This window comes from Brachyistius frenatus, unplaced genomic scaffold, assembly GCF_029030835.1.
Source record: "Brachyistius frenatus isolate BFR_SWC_R1_liver_20210118 unplaced genomic scaffold, ASM2903083v1 Contig_196, whole genome shotgun sequence".
Taxonomy (NCBI): domain Eukaryota; kingdom Metazoa; phylum Chordata; class Actinopteri; family Embiotocidae; genus Brachyistius; species Brachyistius frenatus.
In genome coordinates, this window is record NW_027210795.1 from 530,234 (window position 1) to 550,395 (window position 20,162).

General features: G+C 42.6%; 1 protein-coding gene and 2 pseudogenes across 1 annotated transcript in view; all 3 read left to right on the forward strand.

Annotated features, from left to right (window-relative positions):
- LOC138632847 (inverted formin-2-like) overlaps positions 1-20,162 on the forward strand; it is a 103,991-nt gene that overhangs the window by 21,829 nt on the left and 62,000 nt on the right. The gene's annotated exons all lie outside the window — the stretch shown is intronic.
- On the forward strand, positions 6,236-9,246 carry LOC138632842 (cytochrome P450 1B1 pseudogene; annotated as a pseudogene).
- LOC138632839 (cytochrome P450 1B1 pseudogene) lies at positions 10,311-13,031 on the forward strand (annotated as a pseudogene).

The following is a 20,162-nucleotide window of genomic DNA, read 5'->3' on the forward strand; positions in this document are numbered from 1 at the left end:
AAATGCTGACTCCGAACGAGCGTCAGAAAACAATCAGATTGTGTCGTCTTTAGTTTTTAGCTGTATATAGAATTTGTGCAATTTGTTTTTCAAGCTGGATTTCCATGTCAAGTTTCTCTGAAGTGACCAAAAAGATGATGTTTATTAATTCTAACACTTAAAAAAACATAACGGTCTCCATATAGCGTACACATTTTGCGCACCTTGAAAACACTGTAATAATTTTGGAGTCACCAACATCAATGCTGCCACATTTCCAAAGACAAAGTTCTGTTGAACCAAATCGTTTTTTCCCCAAAACCAAAACAGAAGGAATTTGGTGGCTAAAAACAACCTAAAGTAGCTACAAAATGTCATGATTCACAGCCCACATCAAGTTATGACTGGGCGGAAAGGCAGCAACGAATAAAAGTTCAAAGTAAAAATTTGAAAATGGGTGTGTGAAGAAAATTTCAGAACAAAATTCAGATTTAGCTTCAGTCAGAAGTCGGTGTAACACGGCCTCCAACCAGGTTACTGCAGTTATTTCATACCTTTTGGGATTGTAATTTGACAACATTTATCATCATTAAATTCCCTCTTTTTTTTTTTCTTTCCAGTCAACCTTTAGCCTGAGATTAACTAATAATATTGCAGCAGCAGTAGGCCAACACACTTTTCTATGCTGATGTCCTTCCTCTATCAAACAGGAGGTGTCAGCGCGTAATGCACCGTATCTCCGATGAACTCACGGAGTCGGGGTCATCTGGAAGCCATTTCTACTTGTGCTTTCTCCCTCGTCTCATTTTAATCACTCAGTACAGTCCCACACCTCCCCTCCCGTCCTCCCCTCCCCTCCTCCCTTCCCCTCCCCTGTCCTCCCCCGCTCCCCGGGGAAGCCGGAGTTCAGTGACCGAGCTCCGCGCACGCCAGGCCGGCATGGCACGCAAGCTCATCCCCGCTCCGTTCCCCCTAGCACGCGAAAACTCTACGGGATTAGAAAGAAAAATCCATATACTGTACATAATACATGGCTCCTGTCCTGGGTGCCACCTTAAGTGAAGATCTATCATGCAGCCTGCACACAGTGAGGAGGGAAACTATCCAATCTGAGAGGAGGAAAAAAAAAAATAGGCCATATATTATTCTAATAATAATAAAGTTACTTTATTAATAATAAAGGCACCAGCTTGAATTAAGGTGTGACCTCAACTTTCTTATGACATACCAGCATTTGTTTTCAAACTTTTTTTTCCCCTGGTAGGCTCTTTGTGTTCAAGCAGAAATTTAAACAAACATTTAAAATGTTAAATAACTTTTATTGTTACATTTCTGTTTGTTTTGACCATTTAATCCCGCCGTGGCTGCATGTGCAGAAAATCTGTTCCTTAAGTTCTCCAATCAAATTGCGGTGCGAAGAACTTTTCATACTGTTTAGAAGACTCTGATTAATTCTTAAGTACCCTACCATATTACAAGTGTGAGAAATGTGCAGTGTGGGTGGTCACTAGGCTGAATTAAAGCCCTAACCTTCACTATGATGCTGCGAGGACCACATGAAAGGGCAGTATGTGGATGAAAATGTTGTGCTAAGGTTAAAAATCAAACTTCTGGAAAGAGTCTCAAACCACGTTTTCATGGTTTAACCAAAGACCTTAAATCATTCCAGGAAAGTATTCTCCAAAAACCATCTCAGCAGTGACATATTTTACAGAGGGTCAACACGATGGACAGAACTCTTTGGGATTTCCTAACTTTTATTACACAGAAAAAGTATAAAGGACATTGGAGCCACTGTCAAGCCAAGCAGAAACCTGTGTTCAGAAGTATAAACAAATAATTCAATTCTTGATATTTGAATTTCTTTGTGTGCCTGAGTTCAGTGTTGCTGTATGTGGACGAATGTATTTAACACACTAATGTCTAAGCATGTATTTACAGTTTTCTAACATATATTTGTTCTTATACATGAAAATGATTATTTTAAACATTTCAATGGTGGATAAAATCATCTGTTCTACTGTTGAAGTATCATTATAGCCGGACATTTTTAATACAGCTTGTGCCACTCTACTGGTATTTAATTTAAAAAGAGGTCAAATTGCACTTTACAGCAGCTCCACACATTTTAAATTACACATCACTGACAATATGGACATGGAAACATTATAATCTTCCTTTTGGAGTCCTATTTCTTCCCGCCTAAATCTACAGTAAGCTCATCATTCTCATAGCTCTGCTTTGGACTCCATTAAACCATGAAGGAAATATCTGGAGCTTTAACTGCTCAACAAGCCTGCAACCCAAAACGACCAAATGGATCATTTGTTCCGACTAACTACAACCCGCTGGAGTGTTTCTTAAATTGGTTAGGTTCAGGCACAAACATCACTTGGTCAGGTTTATGGGGAAAGATAACGGTTTAGGTTAAAATGATAACTTACTGTGTATTAAAGTTACTACTTCCTTAAAGTTATACAACTTTGGTCATAATTGCAACAGTAAACACAGTTTAAAAAAATAACCGTCCCGACTTGTTGTGGGTAACGAGAAGCGAACAGTCGTCTCCTGCACACAAGTCCACGAAAAAAAAAGCATTATAAAGTCGGCATCTGAAGTGCATCGACACCAGATAGTTGTTATTTATACAACTGTCTGAGATCATTTAATTCTAGAGGTGTGAATTGTAATAAGCTAGTTGCACAAAAACTTACAGGGCTGTGGTTTTTTTTGGTTTTTTTGGGGGGGAGAAAGACAGTCTCTAAATGCTCCACTGTGTTTACCGGCTACTTATCTTGTTCTGGCTGTTGTTCAGCGCTGAATCATCAGCATACACTGAGTCTGTCTCTGAAAACAGCTGCCTGCAGCAGCCAGAAGGGTAATGAGAGCACTGAAACTGAAACAACACAGTAAAGGGGACGAACCAAAACAATGAGCTGAAAGAAGCTAAAATACTCTGAATAAACTGTAGGGAAGGTTAAGTGATAAGAAGATCAAATCTGGGTTTGTAAATACACATAATCTTTCACAATAAACACAGTCATCTGATCCGTTGTAAAGAATATGATTCATTAATGCAGCAAATAACATCTGGATATTGTTATAATTTCAAACTGGGATGATCCTTTTTGTAAACAGTCGTCTGTAACCTCAACATATGATGGATACAGGATGGAAATATCCTTTTTTCTTTTTTTTTTTTTTAGGTATGCAAGATAATGCTCCCAATACCACTTCAACCACCGGTCTGTTTGGTTTCACCCTGCGGAAGTGAATTGTGTCTTTGCAGAGACTTTTCTGAGGCTTCACACACAAACAACAATCAGCGACAGCTTTTCCAACTATATCTCTTCTTCCCCATGTTGCGGTCTGGCAGGAGAGAGCGCTCTCATTTCAAACATCACCATCTCTAACTGGCGATGTCCGGTGGTTACCTCCCGCTGCCTGAGATGGCGTCGGCCCAGAGGATGTTTGTGTTGGTCTGTTTGCTGGTTTGTCTCGGTTGTTTTTGGCCGCAGCTTTTTTGGTCTCTGGCTCACCTTCGTTCTCTCGTGTCTCTAAATCTTCACTCAAATTCCTGCATCCACTCTGCTCTTCCTTATTTCCTAAGAACCACCAGCTCCCCAACTGCCTGTTGGACCCTTGGCTTTCCTCTCCCCGCTGCCTCACCACCTCCCCGAACCCCTGCCCAACCCCCCCCCCCCCTCTTCCTTCCTCCCTGTGCGTGACAGTAGCTCACTGAGAAGTGGAAATGAGACTAGTAAACAATGATTAGCTCCAGAGACGGGGCAGCCTGGTCTACCATTGGTCCTGTCTCCACACAGTGAGCGCCCACCCGCCAGCACATGACATGCAGCGGCCTACAGACCCCACCCCACCCACCCCACCCCACCCCACCCACCCCCCCTTCAGAAAGAGTCACCGCAGGGTCAGGGCCAACCTCTCACAGCCAGGTTACAATCACAGGCAAACACGGCAGACACACGCAAAACGCACACATGATACCCCCCCTTCCTTCTAACCCAGTCGTCTACCCCTCCCATACACATACACACAAACCACAGCGCCCCCACCACCACCACCACCACCCCTCAGCCACAAAGCTGGCTCTAATTAGCGTGATGGGGATGCGAGTGGCCACATGTGTATGAGGAGCAGGCTCGAGCGAGGAGAAGGAGGTGGAGGTGGTGGTGGTGGTGGAGGGAGGGGGGGATTCCCCCTATAGGAGCAGAGAAGAAACAGTCATCCCCAGTGCAGGCAGCGTATCCGAAGACATTGCTATGTCTCTGGTTAACCGAGGAATCATTCTGGAGGCTTTGGTGCTCGGCCACACCGCATTTCTCAAGACAAACAGCTCTCAGGCAGATCTCTGAAAACTCAACATCTGTACAACGCTCTGCACCATTATTGTGAAAGAGTGAAGTGACACATTACACAGTGACTGTTAGATTAGTTTTATTGGTACGGCTGGAAAGTGACTGTGTATCAATAAAGAAACATTCAGTATATATCAAAGCTGTGAATTATTTGTTTAGATTCAGTCACATAATCTGTGACACAAACTTTATGGTGAAATAAATAGTGTGTTGTTTGTGATAATTCGACTGATGGGAGTAATGTGTGCTTAGTGACTTCAACTGTGTGTAAGAATAAATTATCGTCCCACTTTATTGTAGTCATTTTTATACTTGGTCCAAAAAATAATGTGCATATCTGAGGATTCTTGTGAAACACATTTTTATATCGTTTTCAGCATCATGCCATTCACACTCCCCCCCCTCCCCCCAACCCCACCTCCTTCCTCTCCTGCTGATAATGACCAACTGTGCCCGTGTGGCAGCGAAGTTTCTGTCCCTCTAACTTAGTGCCTTACTTCGGAAATGGCTTAGTACCTTCAATTAGGGTCATTACCGCCCTGCAAAAATAAACTTCACGGCTGGTGGGAAAGCAAGAAACTAATTCTGTGTTCCTCACAAAAAAAAAAAAAGAGGAAAACATTTTGCTTTGGGAAATAACATCACTTTGATGAAAGTTTAATAGAATCAACAGGATTTTCCAAACTTATCTAGCAATCAATATTCAAGAAATTTTGTGGACTTATTACAACAACAACAACAACAACAACTAAATAAAGTGAAATATAACTCTGATCTAATCTCATATTTTGCTGCAGCAATCACTGCTCAGGAGGGAACCTGAAGTTTGTTGAACTGTGATGTAATCTGAACTCTCAGAGCAGAAGTTTATGTGATGAAGAAAACAAGATGTTGTAGAAAATGTAAGTATTAATATTTCATCACTCGTCCACATTGAGTTATAGTTTGTTGTGTAATCTTTCAGTCAACTTATTTTGCCTTCCTGAGGCTAGGGCGAATAGCACGTCTAATTTTATGTATATGACTGTAATATTGTAGGTAATTTATGTGATGTTTTTTCATCTGTTTGAGTAGTATTTTTTTTCTTTTTAAATTGATCTGCTTTCATCTATTTTGCAGTGGGCAGTTTTTTTTTTTAAACTGTTTACTATCTTCTGTGTAAATACTAGAAATCTGAAACTCATTTTCAGGACACGCAGTTCAGTATAAAATGTGTTTGGATGAGTTTTAGAGTGATGTGCAACTTTTTCATATCATGACAAACTGACAGATTCATGCTTTTCACTGAACTTGACAGAGAATCAAAAGAAAAAGACTGCGTGTTAAAGACGAAGTATACATTTAAGAGCTTAATTAAAGACGCACAGATTACAAGGATTAACTAGTAAACTACTGACGCATGCAAACTAAGTTATAATAAAAGGCTAATTAACCGGAAAAATAAAATCTCGTTCACGTGAATTAAATTTTTTTTTTGCCTGAATACATTTTGTACAATTTTAACAAACTGAGTCTAAAGTTGGACAAACCGTACGCGCGCACTTTTTCTTGGCCAGAGTGCGCCCGCTGAGTCTTCTGCAGTCAGAAAATAAATCATATTAGAAAGACACAGTTTGAAATGTGCAAACTCTGCCTGTCCTCCAATTAGTAAATCAAATTGGCTCGACGCGGCTCCTTCTCAATCGGTCACCAGTTGCTGAGTCTCTTTTTCTCTGTGGAGTGGACGGAGTGCAGCGGTCGTTCACGCTGCTCGCTCACGGTGTCCCTCGACGCTCTCAAGCGCGCGCCTCCGCAGAGCGACCGACAGCACAGAGATAATATAGCGGGGTCTGCAGGGCTACCACAATGGGAGGAGTATGAAAGTTATCCTGAGCCCTGCCCACCAACTGCAAAACATATAAGAAGCAGGAGTGTAGCTAAAAGCAGGCACTTATAAGCCTAAAATCTTGGTGAAAAGACTAATGACAAAACAACTTCATAATGACCTCACTGGCATCTGATCATCATATCTGAAATATTTGTCTCATCTGATATGGATGTACGAGAGATTCATTAATTTTTTTCTTCCCCAAATATCAAACCACTGAACTGAAAAGTTAAGATTTTTCCCCCCCCAGTTTTGAAACAAGTGTGCTGACAGCTGGTCACGATGGCACTGGACGCAGAGTTTGGTGTGAAGAGCAGCAGCATCATCAGAGAATGGAGCGGACAAGTCCATCCTGCTCTGGTCGCCTCCTTTGTTTTCCTCTTCTGCCTGGAAGCCTGTCTGTGGGTCAGGAACCTCCGGCTCAAGAGAAGGCTGCCGGGACCCTTCGCCTGGCCCGTGGTGGGCAACGCCATGCAGCTGGGCCAGATGCCTCACATCACCTTCGCCAAGCTCGCCAAAAAGTATGGAAATGTGTACCAGATACGACTTGGCTGCAGTGACGTCGTGGTTCTGAATGGAGACAGGGCGATACGTGAGGCTCTGATTCAGCACAGCACAGAGTTTGCAGGCAGACCAAACTTCGTCTCTTTCCAGATGATCTCTGGAGGCAGGAGTATGACATTTAGTAATTACAGCAAACAGTGGAAAGCACACAGGAAAATTGCCCAGTCGAGCCTGAGAGCCTTTTCTTCCGCAAACAGTCAGACCAAGAAAGCCTTCGAGCAGCACGTGACGGCCGAGGCCATGGAACTCGTGCAGACGATTTTACGTCAGAGCACCGATGGACGATATTCTGACCCGACTCATGAATTTACAGTAGCTGCTGCTAACATCATGTGTGCTCTCTGCTTCGGGAGAAGATATGGACACGATGACCTCGAGTTCAGGACCTTGTTAAAGAGGGCGAGCAAGTTTGGAGAGACAGTAGGCGCAGGGAGCTTGGTCGATGTCATGCCCTGGCTTCAGTCCTTCCCCAACCCAGTCCGCACCATCTACGAGGACTTCAAGAACCTCAACGAGGAGTTTTTCTCCTTTGTGAAAGATAAAGTGGTGCAGCACAGAGAGTCCTTCAACCCCGAGGTGACCCGGGACATGAGCGACGCCATCATCAGTGTGATCGAGCACGGAGAAGACAGCGGACTGACCAAAGAGTTCGTCGAAGCAACCGTCACAGATCTGATCGGAGCGGGTCAAGACACAATGTCAACCGTCATGCAGTGGATTGTCCTACTTCTGGTCAAATACCCAGACATGCAAACCAAGCTGCAGGAGCTCATCGACAAAGTGGTGGGTCAAGACAGACTGCCATCCATTGAGGACAGAAGCAGCCTCGCATACCTGGACGCCTTCATCTACGAGACCATGCGCTTCACCAGCTTCGTCCCCATCACCATCCCCCACTCCACGACCGCCGACGTCACCATCGAAGGTCTCCACATCCCCAAAGACACCGTGGTCTTCATCAATCAGTGGTCCGTCAACCACGACCCTCTGAAGTGGAAGGACCCGCACGTGTTTGACCCAACGCGCTTCCTCGATGAAAACGGGGCACTCGACAAAGACAGAACCAACGGCGTGATGATTTTCTCGACGGGTAAAAGACGTTGCATCGGTGCCCAGATCGCCAAGGTTCAGGTATTTTTATTCACAGCGATCCTGCTGCACCAGTGCAGCTTTGAGAGCAACCCCTCCGAGCCCCCCACTCTGGACTGCTCCTACGGGCTCGCGCTGAAGCCCCTCCGATTCTCCGTCAGCACCAAGCTCAGGGGAAAGCTGCTTGGCTTAGTTTCCCCAGCATGAAGAACATGTGCCCCCGATACTGTGACTCCAGCAAACACTTTTTCACCAGTGACATTAAGCAGTGAGTATCCATGTACCTGCACTAAATAGAATTGTTGTAAGATTATCATATTTAACAAGGATATTTAATTGATATCTTATCATGGTGTGTATTTGAACTGTTGTTGTTGCAGGGCTGACAATATCATTTCAAAGGTCTAATGTCTGACTGCAAATAAAATGCCAGCTTGTGGACTGTTGGGATCAGTGGAAAGATTAAAAAAAAAAGTTATGCTTCACAAAATACTCTATACTTGATAATATTTTGTACATAATTCAGAGTTGTGTGCTTCTTTTACATCCACTTTTGAGCATCTACATGTACAGTGTGCGAAGAAATTAGCTGCATTCTGTAAAAGTCAATGTAAACTATTATAAGTGTATATGAAATGCTTGTGAATGTTATCGAGTCACGTGATGACTTATTGCTCTCATTTGTAATATGTAAAAATAGATTTAACCTTTGCCATATAAGGCAGTTGCAAAATGTTTTTATTCATAATTTCATATTTCAGGTATGACAATGAAGTTATTTAAATCTATTCTGTTTCACTATCTACTGTACTCAATGAACACAATAATCAAAGGAAGCTGATCAAAGGGAGAAAAAAGTGGCATGTTTATAAAAACTGGGACGCGAGAAAGAAGTCTTTCATCAAGGAGCGTCCATCGCTTGTCAAAGGATGAAGAGGAGACGTCACTGTGGACCGTGAACACTTCACAAACTTCATGCCTCCGCGGTTCACCGTTACTGTACGAGCACGGCAGCTCCGCGTGCCAAACACACGTCTCACCACTACAGCAAAACACATGCAGCAAATTTCTTTCACTCATGAGGCATACTCAAAAACATGTTTCAAACTTTTTTCAAAGCTACATGGATGTCACTGCACTCTCTTTTAAGCCTCTGTATTCAGGAATTGATGTTATAATGCCCGGGAGGGAGCGGGGGGGAGGGGGGGGTTCTCTGTCTGTCAGGGCAAAAACAAAAATAAACTCAGCAGGACTTGAATATTAAAGCATTTATTCTGTGATGGCTACTTTAGCATTCAGGGCCTGCAGGGGCTTTATATAATGGAAAAATAAGCTGTATCTGAAATGAATAAAGTGAATTGTCAAAGGTCAGTGTGTATCATTTAATTGTCAATTAAGCCTCAATAGTTTGGCTGAACTAAACTACTCAAAATACCCCTTTAAACCTGCTAAACCGTGTACTTCCCCAAACATATAAACTACTTCCTCAGTCCCAAAGCATTTTCCTCCACTTATTGGGCTGTCAGATATGTGGCAGCAGTGTGACATTATAGGCACAGACACCATTGTTTAGATGTCTGTCATTACTCATTGTTCCATAAATAGAAACCTCTGGCTTTTGGCTGAACATCACTAAAACCAAAGCTGATGCTTGTTTTAAAGTTCTTTTTGTTGCAAAAGCACACACATGAACAGATTTCTGCTCTTAATTCCACTTTAAAACTATTTTGATGCAGCCACAACATTAACAGCTATACCATCTTTATTTAAAGGTCTATTATGCCAATGATAATGTTGTATATATATTTTATGGAGCATAATAAATTGTGCTTTTTTTTTTTTTTTTAATCTGTTGAGTATTTGGATCTTGAAACCCACAGCCCTCATGGTGATATCCTCCAGCCTTTTTCCCTGTATGGTTATAATTAACAGCTTGGTTGTAAATAATACAAACTAAATCATGTTTAAGATGGCGGTGGAAAATCCATAGGAAAGTGCAAACGGCAAAGTCACCTATCCCCAGAGGAAAACAAATCTGATCATTACTTACCCTTTATGGTAACACTTTAAAGTTCCATCACACTCCTATACAAAATTCAATAATTAATATGAAATCATTTATGACAAATATCTTTTAGGCCACATTCAGTACGTGGAGTTGTTTATTTTTTTTTTTTTTAATTGTGTCGTGCTAATACGTGTTACATTCCTTGGCAGCAAAACTGTGAATCTATATTTTTGGGCAACATGGCAGATGAAGTAGCTGCTCTGCTTTTCCGTCATCATCCTACAAGGGACGCTGCTGGAAGGAGGCCTGAGCGGTCATAATGGGAGGGGAGAGATAATAAAAAACCTGAGTCGATGAACCCTCCCACCATAGAGATACATATAAGCGAAGTGTTAAGGCTTGAATCCGCATTCCTCTAAAGTGGTCATCTGAAGACGTGCTGCACCACCGCTAACCGCTCAACCTGATCGAGCACTTCTCACCAGCTGCCGAGGAGGGAGGGTGACACTGCTCACAGACCTGATTCTTCTAGATATTTTGTCATTTTGATTTTAATATGGGACCAGAAAACGTCCTTTATATTTTGATCTAGGACTCCAATAAGAGGAAGCATTTTAAATGTTTTCCCACGTGAAGTGAAACCTGCACTAGTGGATGATAAGACAACCTGCCGGATAACATAATGGCTCAAATGGACGCAGAGTTTGGTGTGAAGAGCAGCAGCATCATCAGAGAATGGAGCGGACAAGTCCATCCTGCTCTGGTCGCCTCCTTTGTTTTCCTCTTCTGCCTGGAAGCCTGTCTGTGGGTTAGGAACCTCCGGCTCAAGAGAAGGCTGCCGGGACCCTTCGCCTGGCCCGTGGTGGGCAACGCCATGCAGCTGGGCCAGATGCCTCACATCACCTTCGCCAAGCTCGCCAAAAAGTATGGAAATGTATACCAGATACGACTTGGCTGCAGTGACGTCGTGGTTCTGAATGGAGACAGGGCGATACGTGAGGCTCTGATTCAGCACAGCGCAGAGTTTGCAGGCAGACCAAACTTCGTCTCTTTTCAGTTTATTGCAGACGGGAAAAGTATGACTTTCACAAATTACAGTAAACAGTGGAAGATGCACAGGAAAATTGCTCAAACAACAATCAGAGCATTCTCATCTGCCAACAGCCACACCAAAAAAGCTTTTGAGCAGCAAATTGTGGCTGAAGCGACAGAACTAGTTGAGATTGTCCTAAAACTCAGCACTCAGGGTCAGTATTTCAACCCTGCTCACGAGCTGACAGTAGCTGCCGCCAATGTGATTTGTGCCTTGTGCTTTGGAAAACGTTACGGACACGACGACGTTGAGTTCAGAGCCTTGTTGCACAGGATAGATCAGTTTGGACAGACAGTGGGAGCTGGCAGCTTGGTGGATGTGATGCCATGGCTTCAGTCTTTCCCCAATCCGGTCCGCAGTATCTTCAGAAACTTTAAACACTTGAATCAGGAGTTCTTTTTGTTTGTCAAGAGCAAAGTGGAGGATCATAGAGAGACCTTTGACCCAGAGGTAACGAGGGACATGAGCGATGCCTTTATCGGCGTCATCAACAAGGCTGAAGGCGACAACGAGCTCAGCAAAGGTCACACGGAGGCCACGGTGGCCGATCTGATCGGCGCGGGTCTGGATACCGTCTCCACGGCTCTTCACTGGATCGTCCTTCTGCTGGCCAAACACCCCGAAATACAAAACAAACTCCACGAGCTCGTCGACAAGGTGGTGGGGCGAGACAGGCTGCCGTCCATCGAGGACAGGAGACATATGGCATACCTGGACGCCTTCATCTACGAGACCATGCGCTTCACCAGCTTCGTCCCCGTCACCATCCCCCACTCCACGACCTCGGACGTTACCGTCAGCGGTGTCCACATTCCCAAAGACACGGTGGTCTTCATCAATCAGTGGTCCGTCAACCACGACCCCCTCATGTGGAGAGACCCGCACATCTTTGACCCTTCACGCTTCATGGATGAAAACGGCTCCCTCGACAAGGACCTCACCAACAACGTTATGATCTTCTCAGTGGGGAAGAGAAGATGCATCGGGGACCAGATTGCCAAAGTTGAGATATTTTTGTTCTTTGCAATTCTACTCCACCAATGTAGCTTTGAAAAATGCCCAGATGAGGACTTCCCGTTAAACTATTCTTACGGTTTGACACTAAAGCCTTTAGCTCATAAGATCACTGCCAAACTCAGAGGAGAATTACTTAAAAGTCAGTAAAAAGCCTCTTTGATTCTGCAATTACAGAACAGCAATGCAATATAAGGTATGTGTTCAAAGAAAAGCATTTATAGTTTAATTTCTTTATGTAATAAGCTTTAATTATGGACAATGATCAATTCAATTCTGATTTTTAACTTTGACACAAAATATTTAATCAGTTTACGTGTTAAAAAAGAATCACCTCGTAAATGTCATCAGGCGCGTGAGTCATTTTACCCCTTAACTCTAAAATGCTGTGATTTAGTGAAAAAAAAAATGTATATAAATAAAATATAAAAAAAAGACGTCAAGACAACTTTGATGTGGTCGTTCCAAAAAACACAATTCATCATAAACCTTGAGTATGTGTTGTTATTTATACAGGGGTGTTTAGTGGCAGTCACGCTAAATTGCAATATAAACTGGTGGTGATAAATACATCTCTGTCAAAGTCTTTTGTTTTTTTTGCTGATGCGGAGGAATTGTGTGCCAGCTGTGTGGTTTCAACTGAACAATTATTCATCCAGAAACTCATTTATCTTTGTATGTCCTGAACTTTTTCTTGCAAGAGCTTCATCTAAATACAGCGTGCAAGTCATGTGCAATTCATGTACTCGTAGATCACTCATAACCCTGATGTATCCTGATCATGTGCAAGCCACTAATTAAATTATACTGTCGTCATCCTTAAGTACACAAAATACATTACTGTGCAAGATAATTTAGCCATTCCACATTTTTGTCTGAATCATAAGCTATAGCCTATGCAATTGCTAAATAATGTTTTTATAATACATAATTCAGTGTAAAACAGTCTGTGCTCTACAATGTGACTGAAGCCTTCAATGTACAATAAACATTTTGCACTGTCTCATAACTGATTCGGTGGGGTGTATCAGCAGCAGTCAAAGTGTTGGGACTTTTAGGGGCTGGAGAGGTCAAACAGATAATAATAGATCCTGATGTCTGGTCTCTGTGTTGTTGTGAAAGATTAATGAGGATTACAGGCCCCCCCATGCTTGTGTTCTATAAACCCAACAAACTTGGTAAATCAGTACAGGCAACAGTAAGCAGCCACAAGCTGCACTCGTCAATATTTAACATGGACCACGGTGTGCTTTTGACTGGTGTGCCTTTTTTTGTTTTGTTCCCTGAACAAACACATTGAAATTCAAGTCAACGTTAGCTCCCATTACGTCGTAGGAAAACAATGCAAGTTTGGCTTTAGAGAGAAAAACTTCTGTCTGTCTTTTAATTACATGTTTATTTGTCTAAAGTAGTTTAATTATCCAATATTTAACCAAAAAAACTGTCATTATTAGAGGAAAGTCACAAAATTGGAAACAAATTTGTGCAGCAGATCCTCACACACACACACACACACACACACACACACACACACACACACACACACACACACACACACACACACACACACACACACACACACACACACACACACACACTTTGCACGACCCTTAGCATGAGAACCTTTGTACTAAACTACCTTTCCAGCTAAATGTTCAGCCAGTTGCAACAGTAAAATGCTGCTTTAATGTTGATGCAGCAATATTAACAATCTAATCATGTCATAAGTAATCAGTCATGAGGGGCATATTTCTGCAGAACAAGTACTTTTATTATATTTCGCTGATTTCACATTTGAACTGTTTTAACTTCTGTCGGCTGGCTGCCAAATGGTTATAAAAACGCATACCTAAGCAATGATCAGCGCTCTTCTGTCACGACCATTAAAGCTGTGTTTGCAATAGTGACTGACATGTTAGTTAAGCTTTCCATTATTCTCTCCCACCTGGATATCAATGTGTGGATCACCTTTGGTGACATAAGATTTAAAGTGACAATCACACGAGATTTGCATCTATTGCAACAACTCAAGTCTTCCTCACGACTGACTTCACTTATTTTGGGAAAACCAGAACCACCCAATGTTCAACATAAGTATGGTCCATAAATATTAGTTTAAGTGTGGGCGAGCAGTTTAGAGTTTTCATCCCTCTTCCTTTTATTGGCCCTTCCCCGTCCCGTGGGAGCGTCGCCTAGGTGAGTGGTCTTGCGTCTACCTGCGTACTTGCAGGAGCGGCGCTGTGGTTAAACTTGTTTTGGCTCAGGTTGATACAGAGCAGGCCGAAGACATTCTGTACTCCTACAGGCTCCTTTTCCGCTCAATCTCTCTCTTTGCTCCGACACCGCAAGGACCCCAGAGGAAGGAATGGGCCGCCTGACCTCCCCCGTTTCCATCGCTGCTTCCCAAAACATCCATGAAATGTGTCTCGCTGAAAGACTCCCTTTCACCCCGAGTCACCCGCACATACTCCGCAGCCCCCGAGCCACCGAGTTTGACTCCTTCAAGTAAAACCAAAAAAAGTGTAGAGGCTGTTTTTCAGCTCTGAGGTTGTTCACATTCTGCACGTACACCGAGCCACACAGTGACCTCCTACAAGTATTCAAAAAACCACCTCCTCGCTGCTGGAGCTTTGACATGCAAATTGCAGTCTCTGTTTGGAAGATGACCCACAGTGAGGTGGGATTACTTAGAAGCAGACAAATGCAGCTCTTCAGAAAATCTCCTCTTTCATCTATTGCCATCACCGTCTGATACGCAGCAGAAAGTTGTGTCTGAGCAGCTTCTTGGAAAGGCCTCATATTCTCATTCAGCCAGTGTTTCCTATAGCGTGACCTGCAATACGAGCACACTGACCACAGCTATATTCAAAATAAAAAACTGCGTGTTATTCAAAATGACCCAAAGCATCCAACATCGGAGCAGAACATTCATCATTTAAATGAATGTCAGTAACCTGGTAAATATTTCTCTTAGAATAACAAGTAGAAATAGCCTGTGGGAAAAAAGAAGCTCATTGAAAGGAACTTTCCCCTTATTTTCTCCAGAGAAAGGTGACATTTCCAACAAGTAAAATAACCACGAGTTCAACACATTTCACTCCTCCACTGCATCATATTCATGAAAGACTCATAGCCTAAATAATCCTGATCTCTCCTTTCAAACGGCCAATCCATGTTCTCAAAGACTCTCATCCTGGATTTATTTGTAAAGAATGTAATTGTGTCCAACAACAAAAAAACAGGAAAGACTTGTAATTTGCATTTTGATTCAATGTAATACTTTCCAGAGTTTTTGTTTGATGTTCACATTGTGAGGTCAAAAAAATAAATATTTCCATTCTTTTGAACCTCCTGTGGAATTGTGTCATCGACATAAACACTGAGCAGGATTTAGAATAATGTTCCAGTTGACATCATAATCAAGTCGTGTCACCTTCGTGTTCGGTATCCTCCTATAGACTCTGTGTTTTAACACATTATTGCCAGAGTTTAACAACTAGTGACGCTTCGCTGTGCTTTGGAATACAACTATCATAAAGACATGTGAAGTGACCCTTTTCAATAAACAATTACCCAACTCATTATTATAGGGTGGGACAGCTCGTGCTTGTTGTTTTGTCCGTGCTACGATGGTGTTTTGGAACCGAGGCCAGGAGAGGACCTTTGATAGAAAATAACACAATGTGCTGTTCCATTTGCCACATTTCTTTCCATATAACAAACAATTAGTTTTAGGAAGTGCAGGAGGAAGTGATCTGGGTTGGTCAGTATGAGAACATGGCTAAGCATGTGTTTTTTTGTTCATGGATGGGAGTTCACATCACAGTCTGCCACTCATACTTTGTTTGGTATGGAAACTGAGCAACGCTGTCTCCTAAGATTCATGTTCAATGGCCACACTGACTGCCAACGAAGGAAGCGCTGTAATGGGATGTTCACAGGGGTGAAATGAGAGGTTGTGGAGGAGAGCGTGGAGGCAACAGCTTGCACCTCGCACCTTGTAGTCGGCAGTTTTCCATCACCGAGACATGCTGATGTCGAAGGCTGAGGTTTGCGTTAACATTTCCCATTTTTCCTGTGCAGCAAGGTGACATGGTAAGAAAGGCTAACGGGCTGAATTTTCCCCATTCTTCAGTGTCTAAATAGTCCTTACTTTCTGTCAAGTACAAAAGGACTTGGCAAGAGTTCACTGAAACAAACAGAAAAACTCCCTCTTCATTTGCCAAACCTACAAAGCAAATTAGATTACTATAGTATTTCTCCTACAAATAGCTCATGATCTCATTTATCTCCTGATGAATCCGTCCTGGTGGACCGTCAGAGTGAGTATCTGCTACTTCTCTGTAGGTCCTGCACCTTCAAGAGGCCATCAATCTTGTGCAGCGTCAGAGATAGCGGTGTCTGCGCCGACGATAACAAACCACTGGCACCACTGTTGTGCAACCCAGACTGAAACCTCTTCAAGAGGCACATAGACGTGTCTCTGAGAAGCAGAATTATCTGATTTGTTTTGAAAAGAGAGGAAATAAATCAGATTATTGCTCTGTGTATTTTCTTTAAGTAACATGAGAACTTTGGAAATGTCCAACAGAGTGATATCCCATGCATGAGGGGGAGAGACATCAGGATAAATGGAGGACGTGGAGATAAGCGCTACTTGAAACTAGTTTAAAACAGGAATGATGATGAATTTAAGTCTTTGTAGAGAACAAATGAGAGTAGTTGGAAATAACATTGGAAAAACAGATTAATTTATTTGTATTAAAGCAAACACATTCTCTCTCTCTCTGTTTCTTTTCACTGACTTTGATCTGCCACTCAGTCAGTGTTATCCACCTCATCAGTCAGAGGTTATCAGTGTACATCAATTTGCAAAGATTTGATATTGATACAGATTTGTAAACAGGTGTTTATACCATGAATTTTCCTCTGTAGATGAAAAAAAAAACAATAATAAAGTGAGACAAAGTCTAACTACATCCTTTCGGCAAAACACATATTCCTTCACTTGCATCACAGCTCATCATCAAATTAGACCTGCCAGAAAAATTGGCATGAAACGTAAAGTAAAGGCTTCAACTGTAATAATGACACTCAGGAATTGGACTCAAGAGCAGGTGAGCCTTCAAAATCAAGTCGTTTACGTGAAGGTTCGTTCTTAAAAAGACACTCAGCGAGTTAAACAGAGCAGGCAAAGTCCAAAAGGCTGACGACACACAAGGAGTTGGTGGAGCAATGAGACAATCTGGCAGCAACAAAGTGGGAAAGTAAAGCTGCATATAACGGAGCGACTGATTTATAAACGGGGAAAAGATGGTCGTAGAAACTGGTGGGAAACTAAACAGAGGCAGGAAGTAAAGAATCAGTGACAGCACGGATTGACAACTACAAAAATAAAATGGGAAATAGTTTAGTATGAAAGGGGCGTGACATCAACAGAAGAAGTCACAGTGTGCCGTCCATCTATCTAAACATCCATCTGTCCGTCCATCCATCCATCCATCCATCTATCCATCCATCCATCCGTCCATCATCCATCCATCTGTCCATCCATCCATCCATCTGTCCATCCATCCATCTGTCCATCATCCATCCATCTGTCCATCCATCCATCCACAGAGAGGACATATAAACTCCACACAGAAAGACCCCGGCCAACCAGAACCTTTTTGCCTTGCGGCCTCAGTGTTCCTGTTAAATACTGCTCCAGCGTGCTGCCAGTTGCATCGTGCACTTTTCTGAAAACATGTTCTATACCAGAGCATTTGACATCCACTGCTTTCCAAACTTTATCAACCTGGAGTCACCGAGCCAAGAAGCAGCAAAACACACACATTTGCAATTTAAAAAAAAAAAAAAAATTTTACCAAGGAAACAAATAAAAAAATATTGTATGAATCAGTTTGTTTTAAAAAGGTTGTTCGGGGGAATTCTCTGTTCGACGGGGGTTTTCCCCGTTTCCAACAAGCAAAGTTAACCTCCTCAAACTCTTTAACCACAACGCATACAAAACGTCAAACTTTTGCTTGAATTGAACTTAGCAAAATGAAAACTACCCTTCAACTTTTCTTGAATCCAAAAAGAACAACATTATTGTGACAGCCAACCACAACTGCAATAACAAAATAAGTTTGAATGCACACACCAACACATTACAGGAAGGCTCTCCACAAGACTTTGGAAGCAGGCAGCTGATGGGTTTTGGACGGGGTTGAGGTTGGGGGCTTGATGCAGGCAAGTCAAGTTCATCATTGTCAAACTAAGAAAAAAAATTATGTTGGAACTTTTTTTTTATGCATTGGAAAGGAGAAAGGAGAAAGGAGAAAGGAGAAAGGAGAAAGGAGAAAGGAGAAAGGAGAAAGGAGAAAGGAGAAAGGAGAAAGGAAAGCGCCTTTTGTCTTAAACTTGGAAGCATCTTGGTCTAACATCAATTCATCTTGTAGTATAAAGATTTCCATCAATTTTAACTGAGTGACTTAGCCCAAAGGCACAAGTAAAAAAATAGAAAGTGTGTTTTTATATAGTTTTGGCCGTATAAAGTATAACAGACAATAACTAGTTAATCTCAAACTGAACCGCCTTGGTCTGTGCCAATCCTCCAGTCTGCGTCTGTGGTTTGAAACTGGTATTGGCACCATGCAGCCGGGGTAATCATCTGAATCCACAACGAATATGTAATATCTTATAATCATTGGTAAGCCTGAGAGAGCAGGAACATAACAGAAGAGCCAGGCTGCATTGTCTTGGTGTAATTGCCATTATTCGCGGTGCACAATGGTGGATGAAGGAAGAGTAATGATCCTTCTGTCTGTCATAATCTCCCCCCCCCCCCCCAAAAAAAAATGGACGGTGTCTGCGTTGGAAATTCTAGCTGTTGAACTCGGGTTCAAAATAATATAGTAGCCATCTCTACATGCTGCCGTGTCAAACAAGCTTCCCATAATTCAGCTCTCTCCTCTCCTTCCATCCCTCGCTTTCACGCCATCCCCCTTCGAGCCCTCTTCTTGGCAACGCTTTACGCCAGACCAAAACAATTTAGCAATACGCTATTTGCGTTTGTACAGATTCGTTTTCAGTTGTTTTTACATTCTCCTTTTGTAGTGGGCTCTGATTGCCTGTCAGAGTTTCCCCACTCACTGAGGGGGGAGGACAGTCTGTGGGAGCCGACCGCTCCACTGAAAATACGTTGCTCCTAATAAGACTTGGAAGTCGTATTCTCGTTGACAGTTTGAGATGTTATATTTCAGTTCCTGTTATCCTAAACGAGTTTCACATTGTCTTCGTGTTGTGCCAATTTCATGAGGATGCACTTTGGCTGAGACAGAAAATGTAAGAGGATCTTCACTCCACATTTTGACATGTTTAAGGCGGCTGCTTGTGATTAGACAAACAGCCCTTGTTGGTTGAGGACTCGTATGTAAATAAATGATCAAAACCACTTTCCTGATGCGGCTGACAAATCCTCAGGAGGAACTACCTGGACTTCACACGTCGTCATGACAACAGTTCAAATGTGAGCTGGGATCCAAATTGCATGCTTTTTCTTTTTAGTATATACTGCAGCTGCCCTCGGGAAGTGTGTACTGGTGCATGGAGTATGCACTTTTCTTCTCTCCTCTCTTCCTCTTCCTCCTCCTGCTTCTTCTGCTTCTTCTTCTTCTTCTTGTTCTTCTTGTTCTTCTTCTTCTTCTTCTTCTTCTTCGTCTTTCTTCTTTCTTCTTCCTTCTGCCACGGAGGCGGTTGAGGGTGGTCAGAACAGTCAGACATGCATGCTGGCCAGCATACTACATTTCAGATACTATGTATTGCGACATACTTCCTCTTCCTCTGGCGCTTTAAATAGTATGGTAGATACGGGTATCAGAAAGCACCACCGGTGGAGCAGGAGAGCTCAACACCCATCAGACAGTTTGTCTCCATCTGCCTGGGCATCTCTCTGAAGCTGCTCTCCCACTCTGAGTGTGAGTGGGTCAAATATTATATAAACATTTGTTCCTGCTGAAACTGGAAATCAAGCATAACATTTTCATCAGGGGCAAACAGCCTCCAATGATTAAATCGTACATCGACAGCCTATTTCTGAAGGACACACACAGGCGTCACTAATATTCAGTTGGACGAGCATCCAACAGTTCCCAGAAAACAGATGTCCACAGGATGTCACATGTGCGG